This window comes from Canis lupus, chromosome 5, assembly GCF_011100685.1.
Source record: "Canis lupus familiaris isolate Mischka breed German Shepherd chromosome 5, alternate assembly UU_Cfam_GSD_1.0, whole genome shotgun sequence".
In the NCBI taxonomy this organism is placed as follows: domain Eukaryota; kingdom Metazoa; phylum Chordata; class Mammalia; order Carnivora; family Canidae; genus Canis; species Canis lupus.
The window spans coordinates 58,088,053-58,110,653 of NC_049226.1; positions in this window are offsets into that span (position 1 = coordinate 58,088,053).

Genomic DNA, 22,601 nt, shown 5'->3' on the forward strand with positions numbered 1-22,601 from the left:
AAGTGGTAAAAATTGTTAACTATTGAAGTAAAAGGTATAAAAGCTAACTTTTAGAAAACAGGGTACACTGTTGTTATAATTTGCAGGTGATATATGATCATGTCAGTAGAAAATTCAATTTTAGCAGATATTTCTTTACATATAAGCACTAAATAAAAAAATAAAAAACTGAACTGTCCTAATATCATCAGTAATATCAAATGCAGAGTAATGAGTCTGGTTAAAGGTATGCAAACTTCATCACAGAAAGCCTTCAGGAACATTAAAGAAAACATGAGTAAATTGAGGGGTATATCACATCTGTTGATTGGAAAACCCAGCTGGGTAAAGATGTTGGTCTTTGCAGAGTGATCTTACAGATTTAACACAAGCCTAATCACAATCTTACCCATTTTACTGTGGAAAATTATAGGATAATTTTAAAATATACATGAAAAACCAATGAATTTGCAAGAGCCAAATCATCCTCAAAGAACAAAGAGGACTGTTGCTCCATGAATGATGAAGTCTTATTACCCTGCAGTAACAGACCATGTGGTATCAGCACAGGGATGGAGACATGTCAGTGAAGACATGGGGCCACCCACAAGTGGACAATCACGTATGGTGCAGTTCTGGTGCCCTGGGCCCTGCTCAGGAGAGAGGTCCTGGTCTATCAAGGCCATCGGATGGGGACAGAGAGCCCATATCCCCCAGACTGCATCTGTGGATGGTGGGGTGACAGGCTAGACATGGCACGGCTGCTTCACACTGACCTCGTTGGCCAGAAGCCCTGCAATGAATAGGCATGTTTGATGACCAGGATGTGTGTGGTGACCTCAAGAGTTGTACCCCAGCCAGGAGGGCAGGGGAATGATCCTCCTTCCTCCCCAGGAGGAAGGTGAAATTACCTAGTAGGGCTGTGGGCTACCTTCTGCCCTACCCTGGCCAAGCAGTAGACTCCTAACAGAATGCTGGGTTGAGAGGGATCTTGGGGACCCACAGGGGCAGGCAGCAGTGGTTGGAGTGTCCCAGATGACAAGTGTGTCACAGCTGCACCCTGGGTGAGTAAGAAGGGTCTGTCATAAGGGTGCAGACTGGATGTACGTGACTGAGGTGTGGGCCTGAAGGACTGCCCAGAGGGTGGACAGGGATGTACAGGAGAAGAGAAATTTCAGAAATGTCCAGCAGCCCATCTCACTTAACTTTATCTTTGTGCTTTAACATGAGATAATATGGGAAATCAGCAGAGAAGATGCAAATATGGGCTAGTGAGACATTCCAGAAAACTCAGTCTTCCCTAGCTGGGAGGAGCAAAGCCCCCAGCCTGGGGTTCCATGCACGTGATGCCCTGCGCTCCACCTGCCCTGCACCTCTCACCTGCCCGGTGCTCCACCTGCCTGTGCTCCAGCAAAGCCTGGTGCCATGAGACCAGCTTCCAGAGTACCAGGCCTGGACAAGCCCTGACCACCCACATAGGGAGGCATGGACATTGTACATGGGCATTTTCATTTGTTTGCATTTTGCTCTAAATTACAGACATCAGATGGGACATTTTATTAGATATCATTGAGCCAAAATATATTTAGCTAACCAAAGTATTCAGCTAAAAACATCAAGGAACATGATCAATTTTTTTACCTACAATGTAAAGCCCCTAATCTTACCTTCCTTGACCAAGCCTCAGAGGACATCTTATTCTCTGAGGCTGCCCCAGTGACCATACACCAGGAGTCCTCACAGCCCCACCTGGTGACTGAGTCTCAGGCCGGTCATCTGTGAGTGGAGAGACTTGCACATGGGTTCCTGCATGAACTCTCCCTTCCCTGTGCTAGGGAAGCATGTGGTGGACACAGAGCAGCGGGGGGTTAAACCCTGGCCCTGCTCTCCCCACCTGGGAGGCTTTGGGCAGATTATACATTTTCTACCAGGACACCCAGGGCAGGGTGGGAAGGAAAACCACTTGGCCCCTGAAATTGTTGCAAGCAGCAAGGCTAGCTCACTACGAGGAGTTATACAGTAGGAGCCAAGTAAGTGCCACTTCCTTCTCACCAGCCACCTCACCCAGCTTCGTGGGTCCTAGGCTGGTCACCCCACCTCCCTGCAAGCAGGAAGGGACATCACCAAGGGGACAGATGGTCTGGAGTGGACTCAGTGAGGACCTCCTTGAAAGGACCCACAGCATGTGAGTCACGCAGGCCTACAACCCGGGGATGTCCTTCCCTCCTGGAATCCTCCTCTTTCTGTGTGGCTTGAGCAGGTGTGGCCATTGGCCTTGCGGCTTCCCATGGGGTCCCGGGGTGAGCAGACGTCAGACCCTTTGTTCTCAGCTTTGTGTGACAGAATCAGAAGAAGGGGGTTAGCCAGGTGAGTGAGGGGGCTCCGGAGGGCTGAGTTTGCCTGTCCTGCGAGCCCTCCTCTGGGCCAGCCCTGTTTGGTATAAACGAAGTTCCTAGAAAGATCCAACTTCAATCAACACCTTTCCAAACACAAGCCATGTTTTATGCCACATAGCGTGAAACAAGGCCTCATTAGCATGAGGCGTGATGCCCCCGGTGTGGAGCGTTCATGCTGGGAGCTTTCCCTCTCGTGGGGTGTCGGGAAGATCCAATTTGGGGCCCATGTGCTCTCTGAATGTCTTCCTTCCTGATCCCTGTTTCTGGGCAACGCTCCCCATGGAGGGCAGGGCTGCGGGTGCCCTCCTCAATCAGGCAGGTCTTTAAGGACCTGTCCACCTGCCTCTGAACTTGCGTATGTTGGTGTGTGAGTGTTTATTTCTTCCAAGCAACCGTGCTGACCAAGAAATGCAAATAATCAATACAGGGATGACAGCTGGCATTTTAAAGATTACACGATATTATAGTGACGGGTAAAAAGCAGCACGCTCGGTCCCCAGCTCTTTTCCGCTTCTCACAAACGGTGAGAACACTTTCCTCACTTTCCTCCCCAGGCTGAGAAGTCTCGACAAACTCTCGGGTGGCTGTGGGATTGTGCAGACCTCCTCCACCTCCATCTCTGCAGAAAGCCCCTGTGCCATGGGCTGGATGGTGTCACCCCGGCCACCCCCAAATTCACATGTTGGAGTCCTAACCTCCAGGACCTCTGAATGGGACAGTATTTGGAAATGGGGTCTTCAGGGAGATGATTAAGGTTACATGAGACCACAGGATGGCCCTAATCTGATGTGATCAGTGTCCCTAGAAGCAGAGGAGGTGGGGACACACACAGAGGGACAGCTATGTGAGGACTCAGGGTAAGGAGGTCCACGTGCCAGGGAGAGAGCCCTCGGAAGAAAGCAGCCCAGCACACGGCTTCCCCATGGATGTCCAGCCTCGGGGACTGGGAGACAGTGAATGACCGCTGAGCCGCCCGGTCCCTGGTGCTGTGTTTGGCCAGGCCCCGGGGCCTGGTGCCAGGTGGGACAGTGGTCATTCCTCCTCCAGCCCAGCTGCTGGGGGGACCCCAGGGAGAAATGGGGGTGGGCCATAATGTCATGTAAATGGGATCATAGACATCTGTGTGTCAGTCTCTTGTCAAACAAATATTTGCTCAGTGCTTTCTGGAGGCAAACAGCAGAGCCCACAGGCTATTAATGGAATTAATAGTCACTTAGAGAAACTAACAAGAACATATGTGATAGTTTGAATTGTTGCTCAGCAAACACTCACCCCCCTTCAGGGTGGGTGGGGTCGCGGCCGCTGTGAACTTTGGGTTGGACCCTGGGGCTTCTGCAGGTGGCAGTGGTATGGTGTCACGAACCCTGAGGAGTGCTGGCCCCGGGGACCACGCTGCCCTGTCCCAGGCCCTGGAGCATCCTGGGCAGGGCAGCCCGGGGAGCTGGCCCAGATTGGCCTCCTGACCGTGGCAGTGAGGGCCACGCCCACGGGTGGAATAGCCCAGCTCTAGGGAGCCCTGTCACAGGCCGAGCTTGCTAGCTGAATGCCACACGGAAGTGACTTTCACTTGAGTCGGGAGCAGTGAAGGGGGGAGTATGGCTGTGGTCAGTCAAGTCCTGAAAGTCGCTTATGGACTGAGTACGCACTTCTTTCCCAGACTGTAGATCATCAAGGGCAAGGGCATCGCCTTACTCTGGGGTAGAGGCGAATTCCATCCTGCAGACCTGGTCTGGCCAGCCATCTGCTTCGGGAGAGACTGTGACCTCAAGATGGTTCTCATATTTTTAAATGGTTGGAAATGACAAAAAGTAATATTTAATGATGTGGGCGCTTTATCCGAAATCTGTGTTTCAGTGTCCGTAAATAAAGTTTAAATAAATAAATAAATAAATAAATAAATAAATAAATAAATAAGCCACACACACTCCTATGTGTTACCCACGGCTGTTTTCATGTTGCTGCAGCCACAGGGGTAAGTTGTTCAGGCTCATGGAGCCTACGCTCTTCCCTTTGTGGCTCTTCAACACGAGAACTGCATTAACCCCCCAAAAAGGAAGTCGTAGGGCAAAACTCAAAAAGTGTCAGCTTCCATATGGGAAGCACAACTGCAACATGGCCCTGGAGAAAGTGAAAACAGCCTCAAGGGCATCTTTCACAAACTTGCTCAGAGAGCCAGTGCCTGAGACCTGTGATGTGTTCAGCTCCAGGAGAGGAAGCCTGAGGAAGCAGGGGTGGGGGTAGGATGCCCTGCGCTTACTTCTGTAACCTTGACTTGAGAGTCCAAAGCCTCACTACTTACTTGTGTTTCTTCCTTCTATCATTCACTTCTGAAAATCTTCCATGTGTAGTGACCTGTGTTGGACCTGAAGATGCGACATTGAGTAAAGCATCTGTTCACTCATACACCTATCTCTCCATCCATCCATCCATCCATCCATCCACTCATCCATCCATCTCCCCATCCATCCTCTATCCATCTATCCATCCATCCTTCTATCCACCCATCCATCCATCCCGCTGCTCATCCATCTATCCATTCATCCTTCCACTCATCCATCCATCTCCCCATCCATCTATCCATCATACATCCACACATTCATTCAATAATTATTTCCCAATTGGCCATTAACCAAGTGCCATGTTGACTCAGGGATATGGTGATGAACAAACAGATAAGCCCGTGCCTTTGTGGAGCTCATGTGTTGCAGGAACAGGAACAGCCTAATCTATTATGACAAGTTATGATGAAAGTAATAGAGAAAATGAGTGGGAGGTTCTGGAGGGAGCATTGGGAAGAGGCCTTTTGGAGAGGGGATATTATGCTAAGGCTTTGCAGTTGAGGAGTTAGAAGATATTTTGAGAACAGGTGGTCTGAGCCTGGACTAAGATGCCTCTAAGGGCTTGGGGAGGGCCAAAGTGAGTGGAGGGACCCTGGAGAGATCAGGGGACCTGAACTTCTGGGGAGTGAAAGATGGGAGGAGTCACTTCCCTAGAAGACTGTGTTGACTCCCTGTAATGGGTTAAATAGTGTTCCCCCCAAATTCACATCCACTGGAAGCTAAGAATGCAGCCTTACTTGGAAGTAGGGTCTTCGCAGGTACACATCTACTTAAGATGAGGCCACAGCAGCTTAGGGTGGGCTGTAATGCAGTGACGGTATTTGTATAAGATAGAAATTCAGACCCACAGAGGAGGCACATATAGACCCACACACAGATGAAGAGGGATCTTTCCTCGCATCTTTGGAAGGAGTGAGGCCCTACTGATGCTTGCTTTTGGGCTTCTGGCCTCCGGAATCACAAGAGAAAATATTTCCAGTTTGTGGCATTTGTTATGTGTCCCAAGACACCCCCATCCAAACTAGGCTCTCCTCTTTCAAGCTCCAGGTCCTTCTTCCTATGCTGTCCTTTGTTGCTTGCTCAGGACACTGGCTGCAGCGCCCAGGCCTTTCTGACATTCTTGTGTCCTCATTTCATCCCTGCGGCATAGAGGGCCTCCTTGGGGGTCCCCACACATTTACACCTGGTTACTTCATTTACTGTAAGCATGTCTAGCTCCCAACCTCCGACCCTCTAGGAGAATCTGCCCCTTAACCTGTCCCCCATCTTGAATTGAGCTCTACCCTTGCCACTTCGCCAGGCCAGACCAGGTGGTAGAGTCTGATGAGAAATCTCCCTCATTGTCTGTAAAAAGGAGAAATTCCCTAATGAAGAAATTCACCCACTTGGGAGCCGAAATGTGGGTGGAATCCGGGTTTCCACTCCTGGAGAAAGGATTTATATGAGGCCTGGAGACCAAACAGGTCTCTGGATAAACAGACAATGGACAAAATCATCATCAGAAAATTCCAAGTGGGGCATCTTTGAGGGCATTCTGCACACAGCCTGGCCCTTCCCAGCCCAGGGACGGTGCTGGTGCTGCTCCTGCAGCCTGAAACTCCTGCCTGACCCCACCTGGCCACTACCAGCTTCGGCCGCTACCAGCTCCAGCTTTGGTGAAGGGCGGTTTGGTCACTATCACAGAGCTGTGACCTTCTCTCCAGAGGCAGCACTGTTCCCACTGTTCCCAAGCAGACACTTGATATTCCAGGTGGATGTTTGGCTCAGCGGTCCCATCTCCCAGGGCCCATGTACTGTAGACACCAGGCAGGCGAGGAGTCCAGTGTGACCAGGTGAGAAGAAGTAGGCTTACAGGTGAAATGATTCCCCCTCCTGGAGGGCAGTCAGGGAAGCCTGGAGTTTGGGGGAAATCAAGGCTGCATCTCCAGTGGGCAGTGGGGTGACTTCCGGGCCGTCCTGGGCCAGGCCCTCAGGTACGGGACGCCCAGGTGGAGCCTGCCCCTCCCGCATAGGCTGTGTCCAGACATCAGCCAGGGGGACTCACATGCCACTTGCAGAGTGGGTCCTCCATGACCAGCCATGCAGCTGAGGTGGCTGGAGTACACGGGGCCCCCATGTACCGCTGTGGAGTGACCGTCTCCAGGTTTGAGAGTAGCAGCCTAGCTCTGGGGGCTCCCTCTTCCTGCCTCCCCCGCCAAGCCAGCCCAGTCACAACAAGAATTAGTGCTTTCAGACCCTCTGGGGGTCCAGACTAGGCTCAGGCTTAGAAGAGGTCGCAGGTAAGTGCAGTGGTGCTCAGCCTGGGTTGAGCCAATGGGGCTTTGCCCCTGGAGCCCGGGGTGGGGGTTCCTGACACACGGGGCAGCATGGGGTTCACCAGGGTGTCTTGGCGCGCTCAGATGCCCCGTGCGGCCCGGGGGAGCCCTGACCGCCACGACGCCCGCCAGTTTGCGCTGCTACCGTTTCGAGGGCTCCATGCTTGACCTCCCGGCAGAAATGCTTCAATATGTCACCCGTGTCACACTCGATATTCCAGAATGGATGCTGATTTGGAAACCACTCCCCCAGACCCCAGTCTGCCGGGTGAAAGTTTCAATTTGGGAAAGAGGATTTTTTTTTTTCTCTGCATGAGTCACTTTGTCAGAGCGTGGAGAGATGGCCCGGCAGTCCTTATCTGTGAGCTCCATGTACTTAACGCTTATTAAAATCAATACCGTCCATTAGCCAGCCACGTTTCCATTTTTAATCATCTATTGATATACGGCCTGTGCTTTTATAGGACTAAACAAATTTCCGCTCTCCATGCCCCTTTGTAGCCTGGGGGCAGGCGGGTGCGCGCGGCCGCGGGACGTAAATGTTTATTTACTGCCTGCTTCCTGATTGAGAACATGCCTGGTCCGCGGGCTTCAGATGGCTTTTACACGGGAGACTTACGGCCACTTCCTGTTTTCCAGACACAGCACACCGTTTTTAAGGAGCGTAATGAATGCGAGGTATTGTGGACGTAATCGTCGGGCCGTGCCCAGCCCTATCGGGCAGGCAGCGCGGGATCGGTGGCTTTATTATTTATTTATCCCTTCGCTCATTTCGGGGGGCGGAGGGAGCTTGTCCCAGCTGGAGCCACATCCCCGCTCTGTCCCGGCTTCCACAGGGCATTTGTCCAGGGAAGGATCCAGGTAACCTCGGGGAAGGTTTTCACACCTGGGGATCCTTCCAGAATAAGGGGCCACACGGTGTGCTCCCCACCCTGCACCCCCCTGCACCCCAGAGGCCAGGAGCATTAGCGTCCAGGGGCCTCGCTTGACCCCTTCCTGCCCTGGCCCCACTGCTGACGTCTTTGAGCTTCTTTAGACGTTAACTGCTTATAAACATCTTTAGAACCAGTCCTATACTGGGTGCAAGAGAGTGAGAGACCCGCAGACCCCACTCTGGCCGCTCACCATTGTGGTGTAGACAGGAGGGATCTACATGTGGAGGCCACAGAGGAGCCCTGGCCGTGTGGGGGTCCCCGAGTCCCTGGAGCCTGCTGCCATTGTGGGCTTGGGTGGTCCATCAGGACAGCTGATAGCCTGTTGTCCGTGCCTGAGGGGTGTGTGGTCATGGAACTAGAGGGTCGGGGTTCCATGCCCGTCAGTGGCCCATTCACCCAGCTCCTTCTGAAGTTTCTGGTGTGCTTGCCTCCATTCACTCCCCAGGGAGGCCATGCCTTCCGCATTTGTAAACTCTAGCTTCCCAGACAGGTGTCACGATGGCCAGAGCACATGCTCCAAAGGCCAAGGAGGGCAGCTTGAGCAGAGAGCTCAGAAGATACATTTCAGGGTCGGGATGGAGGTGTATCTCAGAAATGGAGGCTTGGCTCTGGAATTAGCTACTCTTCCTGTGGCCGCCTGCCCCCCTGCCCATGACCTGCCCCTGGGCCCCCGGAGAGCTGAGCCGGCTGGTCCTGCTTGCTGGCTATCAGGGCAAGGCGGCCACCCCATTGGCATGGTCAGTGCGATGCTCAGAGCTCAAGTCTTGGAGCTGGGGCGTCACAGGCCTCAGCCACCAAGCGACATCCTAGCCACAAGGAGTCCAGGCATTCGGGGGCAATCCAGGGTGACCAAGTTCTGCTTTTGCAGAATCAGCTTCATTTCTGCCTTTTTCATTTTGTTTTTACACTATTCGGTGGTTTGTGGGCAAATGGAATCCTGCTGCTAAAATACGTTGAAAGTCACTCATCTGCTCAGACACCTGAGTCAAACGTGAGGACACTGACTCACCCGGGATTCTGTAGTAGAGGGAGCAGGAACCCTGGCCCCCATCCGGGGTCTGTCCGTGAGTTATACCCCTGGCTGAGAGTGCCAGGGAGGGGGGGTGGGGTCCGGGTGCAGGGGGGCTCCTCTCTGTGCAGACAGACCCGCAAGGCACCACCAGGCCACCCAGTGCACGACACCAGGCCCTGGCAAGCCAAGGCTGCGGGCTGGGTGTGCATCTGTGATCGGTGGCTTCATAAAACGCCTGCTAATGAAAGTCACACACGGCAGAGGGAGAGGACAGCCCTCACGTGGGGCTGTGTCGTGGAGAAATGTGCTTGTTAAAACGTGTAATGAGAGACATAACAAATCCCCAATATTGGGCAAAGCTGTCGTTAAATCCCTTAATGATAGCGATATTTTCTCTGGTGCACCGCACAGGTCTTTATAAACCCCTTTGGTGAAGGAGGTGTGTGGGGGGGCAGAGCCTCTCCTGGAGGCCAAGGCCTGGGACCCTGACCTGCCCCCCTACCTTCTCCCCTTCCCTCCTGAAGCCCGGGTGTGCACTGGGCAGGCAGAGGCACACCCTCCGTTGGTTGCCCTGGTCTCGATGAGCTCCTGCAGGGGGCAGGGCATTGGGTGAGGGGCCCTTCTCTTATGGCCTCCTCAGCAGATGTCCTCGGGCCAGGCACACAGAGAGCCTGCCCTAGCCCCTCCGCTTTCCAGCCGTCCTGCTCCAGGGCTGTTTGGGTGTGCAGGGGGCTGGGGGCAGGAGGGCTGTGGCCAGGCTCCTGGACTGTGTGTTGGAAGGCCCAGGGCTCCAGGGTGTGACTCTGGTCTCCCTGGGTATCCTTCCTATCTGGTGACAGGCTCCAAGAGCCATGTGAAGAGGAGGAGGGGAAGGAGGAAGAGGAGGGTGAGGAGGGAGAGGAGGGGGGAGGAAGGAGGGAGGAAGAGGAGGAGGCAGATTAGGGGGAAGAGGGGGAGGAGGGGTCTTAATCACAAGGGTCTTAATTAAGGCTTCAGGAGCCTCAGTTTCCCCATCCCCAGGGGGGACGTCCCAAGCGGAGGCAGCACCAGAAGGCAGGCCTGGTCAGGCATCCTGCCACACACAGCAGACTGGACCGGACTTTGAAGGGCTGTGTGTCAGGGAAGGAGTGCTAGGGGTACCCCTCCTTCAGGGGAGGCTGTCTGAGGCCCTCAGCCCCACACATCTCCACTGTGCCGGTTACTGGGGGCTCTACTGTGTGCAGCCCAGCACTGGGGGGCTGGAGGGCCAGGGGCCGAGAGAGGAGAGCTCACACACCCTAGGGCTCTCACACAGGAGAGCTCTCGGGCGGCAAGTCTTCATCAGCACGTTCTCATCCTTCCAATGCCTGGAAAGGAAGGCCTCCCACAGGGCTCCAGAGACTGGGCACAAATGCTTACTGGTGGCCCAACAGGAAGGGGGTCTCTCTTGGGACTGGGAGGGCCCTGGACCCATTGGCTGGCACTGTTAGGGATGCAGCTAGCCAGGTGAGGTGAGAGTCATGGGTTCTTGGGCTTCCTGATCCCCCAAGTGCAAGTGTCCAGGTGAGTACCTCGAACACTGCTGCATGTGGTCCCACAGAGTGGCCCCAGGACATTTGTTCCTCCCAGTGGAACTGCCAGAAAGCATCTGTGCTCTGGGCCCAGGGCGGGCTCCGCTACACACTTGAGGGCCAAGCCCCAGTGAGAGGTCAGGGCTGGGCTCACTGCCCCATCCCTCTCCAAGGCTTGCTTAGGCTTTGCTCTTACCTGTAAAGTGAGCCTTGAGCAGCACGCGGAATGACCCCGGTAAGGAGGTGGGCTCGCAGGTGCGGGTAGCAGCTCTGCCCTGTGCTGTTCTCATCAGGGAGGAGCTCACAGGAAACAGGCCTTTATGGCTGCCACTCCCAGGGGCTCTCAGCATCCATGGCCACCATCCTTCCAGAAAGACCGACCCATGCCATGCCTTGTCACCGGGCCCCAAAGGACCCCCCAAAGGACGGGGTTGCTACCCCCATCCCTCTTGGGATGAGGCCATGCCGCTGGCCAGGAGGAGGGTGGTGTGAGGGTAAGCAGTGGGCAGCTCCGGGGCCCCTCGTCTTCCTCGGGCCCACTGACCGAGCACACGCAGGCTTCACTGGCCTCCCCGCGGGCAGTGGTTTCCAGGCCGATGGAGGACCCAGGTGTGGGAAGTTTAATTGTCTGCGACCTGCCGTCCACTCTTGCCTGGGTGTTAATGGCCAAATGTTTTGCAAGTAAATTACCAGAAAGAGCTATTCCTGAGGGGGGCAGAGGCTTGTGGGAAGGTGTCAGGACACGGGACAAACGGCTACCCTTCCAGGCAGAGAGCCAGGCAGGGAGTGGTGGGGAGAGGATGGTGAATCTCCCCAGACAGACGGCCCCAGCAGCCTCTCCCACCGACGGAGGGACAGCAGCGAGCAGCAAAGGGGGAGCAGAGCTCTTGGGGGCTCCTTCCTCCAGTGCTGGGTGAACTGACCCTCTGGGCTTCCTTCAGAGGTGGTCCAGGCACAGCCAGGCACTGGGGGCAAGGGGGTCCGGACTGCCCATCTTGCCCATGATACGTGCTCTGACCGCATCACAGGATCTCTGGTGGGAAGGAGGGTGTGGTATGTTTGTCCCCTCCTCGTCCCCGGGGGCAAGGGCATCTTCTCCCTGGCTGCCCGTCCTCGGAGGTGGTCGACAACTTTTGCCCCCAGCCAGAGAGGAGGACTCGGGCCTTTCAGCTGTGGTGACAACACGTGGCACCAGCCAGGACCCGCACAGAGGCTCCCAGTGGGGCTCGGAGCCCAGTGCGCAGGTGGCACAGCAAATAGCGTCCGCTGAACTCCCGCCCCATGATGTAGGGCATGGCCATGGGCAGACCGTGTGAGTGGCCGGAATGCTGTCTAGGAAGCGGTAGGCAGCCCCCAGCCGGCGAGCACTGTCACAGGGAGGCCCCTTGCCGTTATTGATCCCACCTCCACTGTGTGGGATCGCCGCTGCCCAGGGGTGATGTCACCAGCCTGACGTTTTCTGCCCAGAGCTCTGTGCCCCAGACCACACTCAGCCCACCTGCCGCCCGCACCCGGGTCCATGGAGACCCTGCTGGAGGCCACCCCAGGTGCGGGGAGAGGCAGCCACAGAGGGAGCACCGGCTGGGCACTACAGGCTCGGCTTCCCGGTTCCAGAGCCGCTTCCGGCCCCCAGGCAGCACTCGGTCTTGCCGTCCCGTCAGGGAAATGGGAAGGCGCTCACGTCGAGGTTTGGTGGGCAGCAACTGAAATGGGATGAAAGCGCCTCCCACAGCATCCTGGCAGGACGTGTGCTGAGGTAGAGCCAAGTGTGAATCCCAGGTCCTGCAGCCCCTGCACAGCTCGCACGGGCCCGTCCCTCCCGGGAACACCGTTGGGACCTGGATGGTGGACATGGCCACTGCGCCTCGAGGAGCAGGTGTTGCAGGCGCCGGCGCATCCGGGCTCACCAGGCAATGTCTGGCCTCCTGCAAGGGGCACAGCCTTCCATGAGCCCAGAAGAGGGCCAGGGCGGCGCAGGACAGGCTGCAGGTGAGCTGTGCTCGGGGCCGACCCTCTGCCCTCCTTGAAGGCCTCAGCCTGCGTCTTTAAGACGCTAATGGGCCCTCTTAAAAAAAAAAAAATGACAGTTTGCTTGCACACTAGCAGGTTCTCGTCTGACATCAGCAGGGAATCAAAGATATTTTATTATTTGGAGACCCCGTATAGGGAAGGCAGCCTTGGAAGTCTGTCATGCCTCCAAAACCCACACCTCCCCTGGGAGTTAATTATTTTCTTAAAATGCAACTTGTACTGTTAGTTTAAAACATTCCAACTGTGTTCACACTCTTTAAATCTTCAGTAAACCTTAGAGTTTAAATCACTTGCAGATAAGAGTAATTCTATTAGGGAGGGAGGGGGCAGCACTCAGAGGAGGTGAAATCAGATGGAATGAAAAGGCCATTGAGTGTGGGGTCCTCGGGCACCTCCTGCCCTCGCCCCTTGGGGCAGGCCGGCCATGCACTGCAGTCCACGAGGGCCCGGTCACCGGGTGCCCCAGCCGGAGCGGCCCACCGTCCCTGTCTGAGGGCCAGACATGGGTCCTGGAGGCTGGACTGAGGGTAGCTGCATAATGGCCAAGGCGGGCGGCTCCTGGGGTGACCTGGGACCCTTGGCTTCGTTGGGGGGCAACCTCTGGATCTTGGGGCAGGAAGGCTCCTGGGGCTTGCACATCCACCTGAACCCAGCGATCTGGGGTGGGCAGCCTTGAGGGTCTGCCAGTTTCCCTGTCCTCGCCCACCAACACCCTCTGGTTAGTGGTGCTTCTGCTGCCCCCCTAAGCACAGCCCGTTTGCATTATCACTTGGGGGCTGGTGCTCCTTCCAAAGGGCCTCCCTTAAGCCAGAGAATCAGGTGGTAACAAACCTGGGAGCCAGCCTGCCAAAGGGAACTGGACAGGTAGCTCTCTGGTCTGCAGGCTCTGGGTTCCCAAGGGGCCCCAGGGGCCCCTGAGCTCTTGGTGACCACCCTGCCCCCACCCCTCTTAGACCCTACCTCCAGCTCTGAGGCCATCTCTTGCTCTCAGGGTGACGTCCAGGTCATTCTGCTCAGCTGCAGGCATTACCACCTCTCCTTGAGACAGTCTTGTCCCCTCTAGCTTTGTTCACCACATGGGTCCTCTGGCCATGGAACATGCTGTCCTGGCTGGATTGCACTCACTGCAGGGACAGCCAAGCCACCAACCCCTCCTGTCCTCCTTTTTTCTCTGCAGGACCCTGCCCCGGGGGCATGTGGGGGTGCTTCTTCCTCCCAAGCCCTCTGTGTCTGTCTGTCCCCTGTCTGGCCATGCTGGACTAGGACTGCCAGGCCACCAGGTTCCCCCACCCCCGGCAGGACTTGGGTCCCCAGACCCCACTCAAAAGAGGCCCTGAGAAGGGGCTCAGCACATGCTAGTGGAGGAAGAGCACTGGGAGCCCGAGGGGATAGTGGCCTGGGGGTGAAGACATGTGGCCTTCCACATGCAGATAAGAGTAATTCTATTAGGGAGGGAGGGGGCAGCACTCAGAGGAGGTGAAATCCTCTGCACTCAGACTCCCTTGTGCTGCGCAAGGAAGGCAGGGAGGACAGCCCAGGGATGGCCAGAGTGAGCAATAGGCTCGGTGGTGGGGAAGGAACCAAGAGCCTTGGTAGGCGGCTCCCCCATCACACACCTGTCCACACTGGTGGGAGTGGGAGCTGGTGCCATGGGGTCTCAGCTGCACATTGGGAGAGTGTGTTGAATGTCTGAGTGTGAGTGTGAAATGGAGTGTAGAGCCTGGCAGTGCCACTGTGCCGGAGCCTGTCCTCACGGGCGTCTGGGTTTCCAGCCAGGCCAGTGGGCAGGAGAGATGGGCTGTGTGTGGAGTATGAGGGGGCCACTCCTACCTTCCCACCGCCCTTGGCTGGGGGTCTGGCCACAGCCCTCTGAGCCCACGGTGCCCACACGCTGTCCTGGGAGCTGTTTCTACTGACTCCTTGACTGCCCTGCCTGCCTTGCAAATGCTTCACGCCCCATTTCTAGCAGCTTTGCAGCTACTTCAGGGTGGGGCGTGTTGATGCCTGCTGACCTGGGTCATGCTTCATTCATCCATTGGTGTCCCCCACTGTCTCCTCCCCATCCCACCATGACCAGCTGGACCTCTCTCTGCAGAAGGAAGGTCAAGCCAGGCAGAAGTCTCACACGCTGCCCAGAGCATGTCCCTGGACAGATGCTGCATTTTGGGTGCACGGCTGGGGACCGGCAGGGATGGCCATCCATAGACAGCAGAGATGCCTGCCCACTGGGATGCGTCTATTGGGTCCAGAGGCCAGGCTCACATTGGGACACCATGGACACCACCTCCCCTCCTTTCTGGGGACTACCCCCTGGGGGGCTGTTGGACACATACGTCCAGCCTGTGTCCTTGGACCGCCTCGCCTCTGAGCTGTGGGTCAGGCTGGCCTCAGGCTGCATCGGGGGTGCAAGATCCAATTTCCAAGTTCCCCAGACTTGCCGGGAAGAGGAACTTGTGCCGGCTGGGAAAGGCCGGAGCCCCGCACCCGGGGAATGCACCCAGGACACGGGGAAGGAGACAGCCATGCGGAGCGAGCATCCTCCCAGGGTGACTGGCTGTTGGCTGAGCCCTGAGCAGCCTCTGAACGTGGGCTCCGCAGGCACCCTCAGCCTGGTCTTGCTCTTACCAAATAGCATTTTGATGAGTTAAGTGTGAGAGAATTAAAAACAACCCGATTAAATTTCCTTTATAAATACACGTGGGTTTGCAAATCAAGGGAGACCCAGCTCTAGGCTAATAAAGTGCCGCGTGCGTTTTCCCTGCAAGTGTTGGGGGACGTTAGCTGACAGGCCCTCGGAGCAGTGTCCCCAGGCCGTGGGTCTGAGGCCAGTGAGCTCTAATCCCCAACCTCTAGCTCCTGGCCTGGTCTGGGGCAGGCAAGGCGCAGACCCACTGCCACGGTGCTGTAACCAATCCTGCTGCTCAAGAGAGTAAACTGAGGCAGGGAGTGTTGATCAGGCTGGCTGAGCTGGTGAGGAGCAGGGCCCCTTCCCATACTGGGACATCACTCTGATGGGGCTGCAGAGGTCCCCCCCCTCTGCCTGGAGAGGGAGGGAAGGAGGGGGCAGCTGGGCATAGGCGGCAGGGGGCGGGGTCCATGGCAGTGGAAGGTTTGAGGTCATTGGAAAGGCAAACAGAATCATTAACAGCTTCCCAAAATAACCCAGCGAGAGTAAGATTCCCGGGGGGTTCCTCCAGGCGGTGGAGCTCAGACCGGGGGCACACCTGTACCGGAGTGTGGCGGGCAGGGGTGGGGCTGGCCTTGGGCTGGGCCAGGCTCCAGCCAGTGTCCTGAGCCCCACAGAGCGCTGGTGAGGCCCTCAGCCTTCTGGGCTTCATCTGCAAAATGGGCGGGCTCGAGATCTTGCGGAGGATGGGTCGCCTATTCATCCATTTGGACAGGGCAGCGTTTGCTGGCTACACGACAGTATGGCAGGCACCACCCGGGTTCTTCTAATGCAGCTTTATTGGGATCTAGTCGAATATGGGAAACTGCTCTGCTTACATTGTGCAGTTTGAAAAGTGTCGGCACACATGGGTATGCCTGGGAAGCTGTCACTGTAACGGGGACAGTGAGCGTATCCAGGGCTCCCCAAAGACCCCGTGCCCCTTGGTGACCATGCCATCCTTCCAACCCGGCCCCAGGCACTGCTGACCCACTTCCCGTCCCTACAGGGTAGGCGGTGCATGTGTCCCAGTGCGTTATATGAACACAGTCCCACAGGACGGGCCCTTCTGAGCTTTACCGGCCCCTGCATCCGTCCATCAACAGCTGTGTCCTGCACTTTCTGGTTGTACGGCTGGCCAGCTGGTGCCAGATTCTGAAAAAGTCTGTGTTTCACTTTGTCCTCACAAAGACATTTTCCCTGGGCACAGAATTCTAAGTTCACAGGACTTTAAATTTTTTCTTGTAGGATTTACCCTCCTGGCCGGCATGCTTCCTGACAGGAGCTCTGCTGTCACCCTGATTGCTGTGTGTTTTCCGTGTGTGATGTAGCTGCTTTTACCACGTCTCTGTGTTGCTAGTCTGAGCAACTTGATGGTGAACATATTCTCTTTACGTGTGTTAAATTATTAAACTTTGCAACCATCCTTTCAGATAAAAAATAAACACGGGTGCAGGGAAGTGAGGTGGCTCTTCTGGTGTTGTGCAGCTGGCCACTGGTCAACACGGACAGAATCTGGGTCACATCCTCCCGACTCAGGCTCCTAAGCCCCAGCTGGCAGCAGGGTCCACCTGGGGGTGTGGGTCAGTGGGACCCCAGGGCTGGAGGGAAGGACCCCTGGGAACCTCTATGCTCTTCCCATCTCGAGGCAGCAGGGCCCCAGACCAGTGGTCCCACGGCCCCATCGGCCCTTGGGGTCCTCGCACCTGCTCGGCAGACGCCTTGCAGACACTCTCTGCGTTTTATGGCCATGTCTTCTTTCCTCAAAATCATCTTCTCTGCTACCTTGTCAGACTGAGTCAGGCCAATGCTGCTGGCTTGCTGCCGTGATGGCTATCTCTGAGGGACCAGAGTGAGCCCAGTGGCCAGCACTCCCCCACAAAGCCATTCAGACTGCCCTCCTCAGCCCCTGCCCAGCTTCCTGTGGGCCATCAGGTTGGGGGAGGTGAGCTGACAGCTGTCCTCCTGGGAGAGGAGCGCGTGGGGAGTCCTCTCCCTGCAAGGGAAGCCCGGGGTCAGGCATGCCCAGGTCTGCCCTCTGGCCTGTACCCCCCGGCTGAGACCTCGCCCCTCATGCACCCCTGCACTCATGCAGGTGGGCGGCAGTAAGCAGCCCCTGGATGCTGTTGGGATGCAGGTGGAGCTATGAACTATCTAAAGGAACTTTAGATTCCTTACCATGTCCTTTGGGGCAGGGCAGCCCCAGTCTGGGGGACACACAGGGTCTGAGCCCAGAGGGGTGGTGGTCCGAGGCACCTGGGGGGAGGCCTGGCAGAAAGAAGGCCACAGGGAGTGTAGCCCTGAGGCTGGGGGAGTCATCCTGGCCTCCCTGTGGCCTCTGTCACTGATGTATCACTTACCTGGGCGGACAGGCTTCAGGCTCTGGAGACAGTCTGCCCCCTGCCAACTTCCAAGGGCAGCCTCTGTGCGAGTGCCTGAGAAGTCTTTTTTTGGGGCTGAATTGCCTGGGTTTTCCCTTCTCTGCTGGGCCTGCTCCAGGGCTGCATGCACACGAGTGAAGAGGCATCTTTGTTTCATTAATTTTGCCCGTTGGAAAACTGCGGTATTAATATTTATGAGAAATGACCTAATATCCACACTGCCTGCCGTGTGTTTGCTTAACATATTTAACGTGATTTGGGGGCTGTTTACTTTTTAACTGCCTCGGCGAGGGGGCCTGACCTGCGTCCCCCCCACCGTGGAGAAGAGGCAACATGCCCTCTATGGCCACCAGGGCTCCCCTTTCCGACGGCTCCGGGGAGGGGCCTGGAACCCCCACCCGGCTGGCCTGGCCCTGAGGAGGGAGTCCGGGAGGAACAGGCGGGCTGGCAGGGGGTCCGCTGAGCTCCGCAGATGTGTGCCATCCCGGGCCGCGCCTGGCACACTTGGGGCAGAAGGAAGGTGGGTTTCTCCAGGAAAAGAAGAAAAAACATTTGAATGGTTTCTGAAAATAGCTCCTTAGGCTGTTATAAGACAGCAATTTAAATAAGTGCTTTCTCCCTGTTTCTCCTGAACATAAAGGTAATTGTTTTTGCCCTGAAATAGATGGCCAGTTTTACTATAAATTGATTCTTTTCTTTAACATCCCTTTGTGCACTGCATTAGCTAATGTGGTGCGGCAGGCCAGCCCCCCGGGGGTGGTGGGGACCGTGTGCGCCCTGGCCTGGGCCTCCCAGCCTGATGCCGGGAGGATGTGTTGCAGGAAGACCCTGGGCCTGGGTGGCAGGGCAATGTCAGCTCAGACCCCTGCTCGGCTGCTTCACACACACCCCCCCACCCCCGCCCCGAGAGGGGGTCAAGCCGGTATGGGAATGAGGAGCCTCTCTGGACCGAGCCGTTGTCATAAGGGTTAGAAATCTGCCTGGTCCGCCCTGGCCCTTCTGCTGGGTGGTCAGATACACTTTTGGGTGGGTGTGGGGACTTGGGTCCAGTTTCTCCTACATGGCTAGGAACCTCCAGAGGGTGCGCCCAGGTACTCCATGGCAGGCCTTCCATCCTCCCCAGCGAGCCCGGAATGTAACCCATCAAAGCAGAGGCCACCTCTTGGACTCAGTCAGCCTGTGACCTTGGAGACCCCGAGGAGAATAAAGTTGGGGGTCTGGCAGGGAGGGGCCATGCCCGGCCCAGGGGTCACCATGCAGAGGTGGTTACACCCCATACGTTTGCCACGTGCCATCTTGAGCACTCCCAGCAGTGGGGTCCCCACAAAGTGTCCAGCAACATTCTAACTGTCCTGAGTACTCACCTAATGAGGAATGGAAGGGGCCATCAGGAGCGACCCCTCCTGACGTCACGAAGTGCCCTTTCCTGGGCATGAGACAAGCACTATGCATCCCCTGCTAGGGGCACGGAGATGACGTGGGAGGGGGAGGGGCACTCCAGCGGCCGGTGTGGGACGTCCACGTGATCCTCCAAACTCATCAGAGGCGACCAGGCTGAAGCACTGGCTGGCCATTTCCTGGGTCCAATTATCAAGCTGAATGCCTGTTGGACCTGTAGCACCCTTTGGGGTGGACACTGTTCCCATTTTAGGCCTTGGCATGGAGGCTTCAAGGAGATTCAAAGCCGGAGACCAGAGCTTCCTGGGCCTCTCAAATGCACCTGTTCGCTTGTGGTACAGCCTCAGACATAAACTGCTGCCCCTGTTCGAGAGTGTGGGTCAGCCACCTGACCCTCCTGACCCAGCCGCCAGCCTCAGCTCCCTCAGAGGCCCCGGGACAGCCTCCCCCAGCCTTCTCCATCATCTGTCTTCTCTTGCTTGGGGAGGGAGTAACACCCGCAGCCCACCCAGGGAGCCAGCTGGGTAGGGCAGGCAGTGGGGGCTTACAAGGAGAGGGGTGGGGGGCCTGGCAGGGGACCCTGCATGTGTGCCCTGTGGAATGAAAATGTAACTCCCAGCACTGATCGCTGGGGAGAGACACAACAAGCTGCCCACTGAGCCTGGCCCCAGGCTCCCAGGAGAGGACACCAGCGCATGATCGATCAGCCCCAACGCTTCCCAACATGCTTCTCGAGTTACACGCCATAGGGATGATGTCATAGCGGCTGCCAGCCCGAGCCAGAGAAGAAAGAGGCCCCTCTTTTTCAAACCAAGGGCCAGGACAGGCTAGTTTTGCAATGTCTCAGAATCCTTTCCCTCATGGCTTCAGGAAGGGGAGGGCTAGTGCTGAATCTTTGTTTCAGGTCATGGAAGCAACATATGCTCACTGCAGAGGACTGGGAAGATCTAGAAAGCAAGAGGAAGAAATAGAAAACATTCAGAATCTCACTCCATTACATTGCCTTCTAGTATTTTCCATCACATGGCTTTACTTCTTACTGACCTACCTACTACTCAACCGTCTATGCATCCACCCATTTTTACATCCATCCATCCACACACCCATCCATCCATTCATTTCTACATACATACATTGGTTCATTCGTCTACTTATACTTCCTTCCATCCAACTATCCAACCATCCATCCATCCATCCATCCATCCATCCATCCATCCATTTATCCATCCCTCATCTTTTCAAACATCCTTTTTTCTCGATCAGACCCCTAAATTTTCCCAGACGTATTTCCTAGATTCAGCATGTATGGAGAAAAAAAGCAGGCCATAAAATAATGTGCTGGTCACAGAAAGCGTGGGGGTGGGAGTGGTGGTAGCGTGATACCTTGTTTTGTACGTATGAGTAGGAGGGTGTGTGTGCATGCGTGTGAGTGTGTGAATGAGAATGTGAACATGCATGTGTGTGTCTGAGTGTGTGCAAATGTGTATGTGTGCCCCCACAGAGAAGGAGGGGGGCCTGGAGGACTTGGCTGCTGGGTACGGTGTGAACTCTTCATGGCTCTCCCATGACAACTCTCTCGGCCCTACCGTCACCCCAGACATCCATTCCTCAGGCTCCGGGGAGCTGCCTGCTTCGTCTGGCTACCTTGTTCGGACACGGGGCACAATCCGAAGTCAAGATGGATGAACATGTCTTTGCTTGTCACGGAGCCGGGTGTGCATGCTGGAGCCCGCTCTCCCACACATGGTCCACGTTAGCTGCCTCCCCTGACTTGTGTCCATGTAGCGCCTGGCCCTGGTGGTCAGTCCCCGCCCCCACCGCCAGCCCACCTCCACTTCTAATTGGGCCGCAAAGCTGTTTAATGGTGTCTGTGAGGCTGCAGGGCTGCTCCGGGCAGAACAATGCGCTATTCATGTCCAAACAGAACACTAGTGATCGGGCTAATATCTTTAAGCTAAAAAGCAAGGCTTAATTGGAACAGATGCTGCAAATTCCAGTGCAAAAGGCCAGCTCCTATGTGATCTAAACCAGGTATGTGCCAGGGGTTCATTTTAATAGTGGCTTTTATTTTTTTTATTGGCATATGCAAAAACTCACTAATACTTTGCACAACAGACCGGCAACAGTCTCTCAGAAAACCTCCCCAGGTAAGATCCCTGCAGATCTCAGTTGCCATGTGTGGGTTACAGTAAAGACCTCTTACCATTTGGCAGGCTGTGTCCTGGTGGACAATGGTCTCTCCTCTTCCCTGGGCCAAGACACGGGGCCTTTCTAGACCACTGCAGCCACTAGGGCATTAGTCCTCAGGGCTAACCTCCCTCCCCTGGTCCATCTGCCAAACCTGCTCAGAGGCTGTGGGTCCTCGCAGATGTGGCGTCCCCTTTGCTAGGCAGTCTCCTGCCCCCCCCCCCGCCCCCGACATCCACTGAGCTCCTCCTGCTGATGTGCTCCTGACCTGCAAACACCTGGCTTTACCCTAAAACTGCAGCTATTGGACAGAGCACTTTTGTTTTTAATATCTTAGCCTATCCTTCCATCTAGAAGGACAGTTCCTGAAGTTCCTGAAGGGCTGCTTGTGGTTTATACACAACTTCCAGGACCTTGCTGAGCAGAATGGGCTTCAGTTTTCATGACTTCCACTTTTTCAGAAAAAGATTCAAATCCCAAAGCCCCAGGCTCTTCTTGGGACTTAGGAAGAGCCTGTCTTCTTGTGTTCTGACAGGGCCCTCTCCTTGCCTGCCTCATCTGTCCAGAGAGGACTCAGAATATTCCTAAAAGCAAGCCTGAGACTGAGGTCTTGGAAGCCCCATCCAAAGCATGCTTCCACTCAGACAACTGAAGCTGTGACCTCCTGACTCACTTATCAATGTGTGGAAACTGCTTTAGATTCCTTACAAAATGATTTCTGTTGTAAAAGTTAAAATTAGTGTGGCTTCCTGGCTAGTGAGGACTGTTACTCCACATGCTGAAGCTCCTGAGACCCCAAAGGATCTATTGGTGGGATTTATCTGAACAAATGCCCCAGGAGGGAACCTCAGCTTCAGGTAGAGTCAAAAGCTGCAGAGACTCCCATCAATTTATTCAGCTATTAACCCTTTACTCATTCATTCATCCAGCCATCCTTCTATCACCCACTCATCCACCCATCCATCCGTGTGTCCACCTGCCCACCCATTCATCCATCCATCCATCCACCCATCATTCCAAACATTCACTCACTCATCCATTCATCCATCCACTCATCCACCCATCCCCTCATCCATCCATTCATCTACATACCCATCCATTCAACCATCTGTCCACCCACACACCCATCCACTCATCTATCCATCCATCTAAGAAGTATTTACTCGGTCCCTACTAAGTGTCTAGCTGATGCATGCATTCCCTCCCTCCTAGCAAGCACACAATACCACACTCTCTCTCAGGCTATAGGGTGGGCTGGGGGTGCCTGTGCTAGAGGCTGGTGGTTCAGTGGAGGCCAGAACAACCAGGAAGCCAGTGAATAAACTTTGCATGTGCGCAGAGGCAAGATGAAGAAGGAGTCCTCTGTCTGGGTCTGAGGCCTGGCACCTGGAGGCCCTTCCTGCAGGAAGGCTC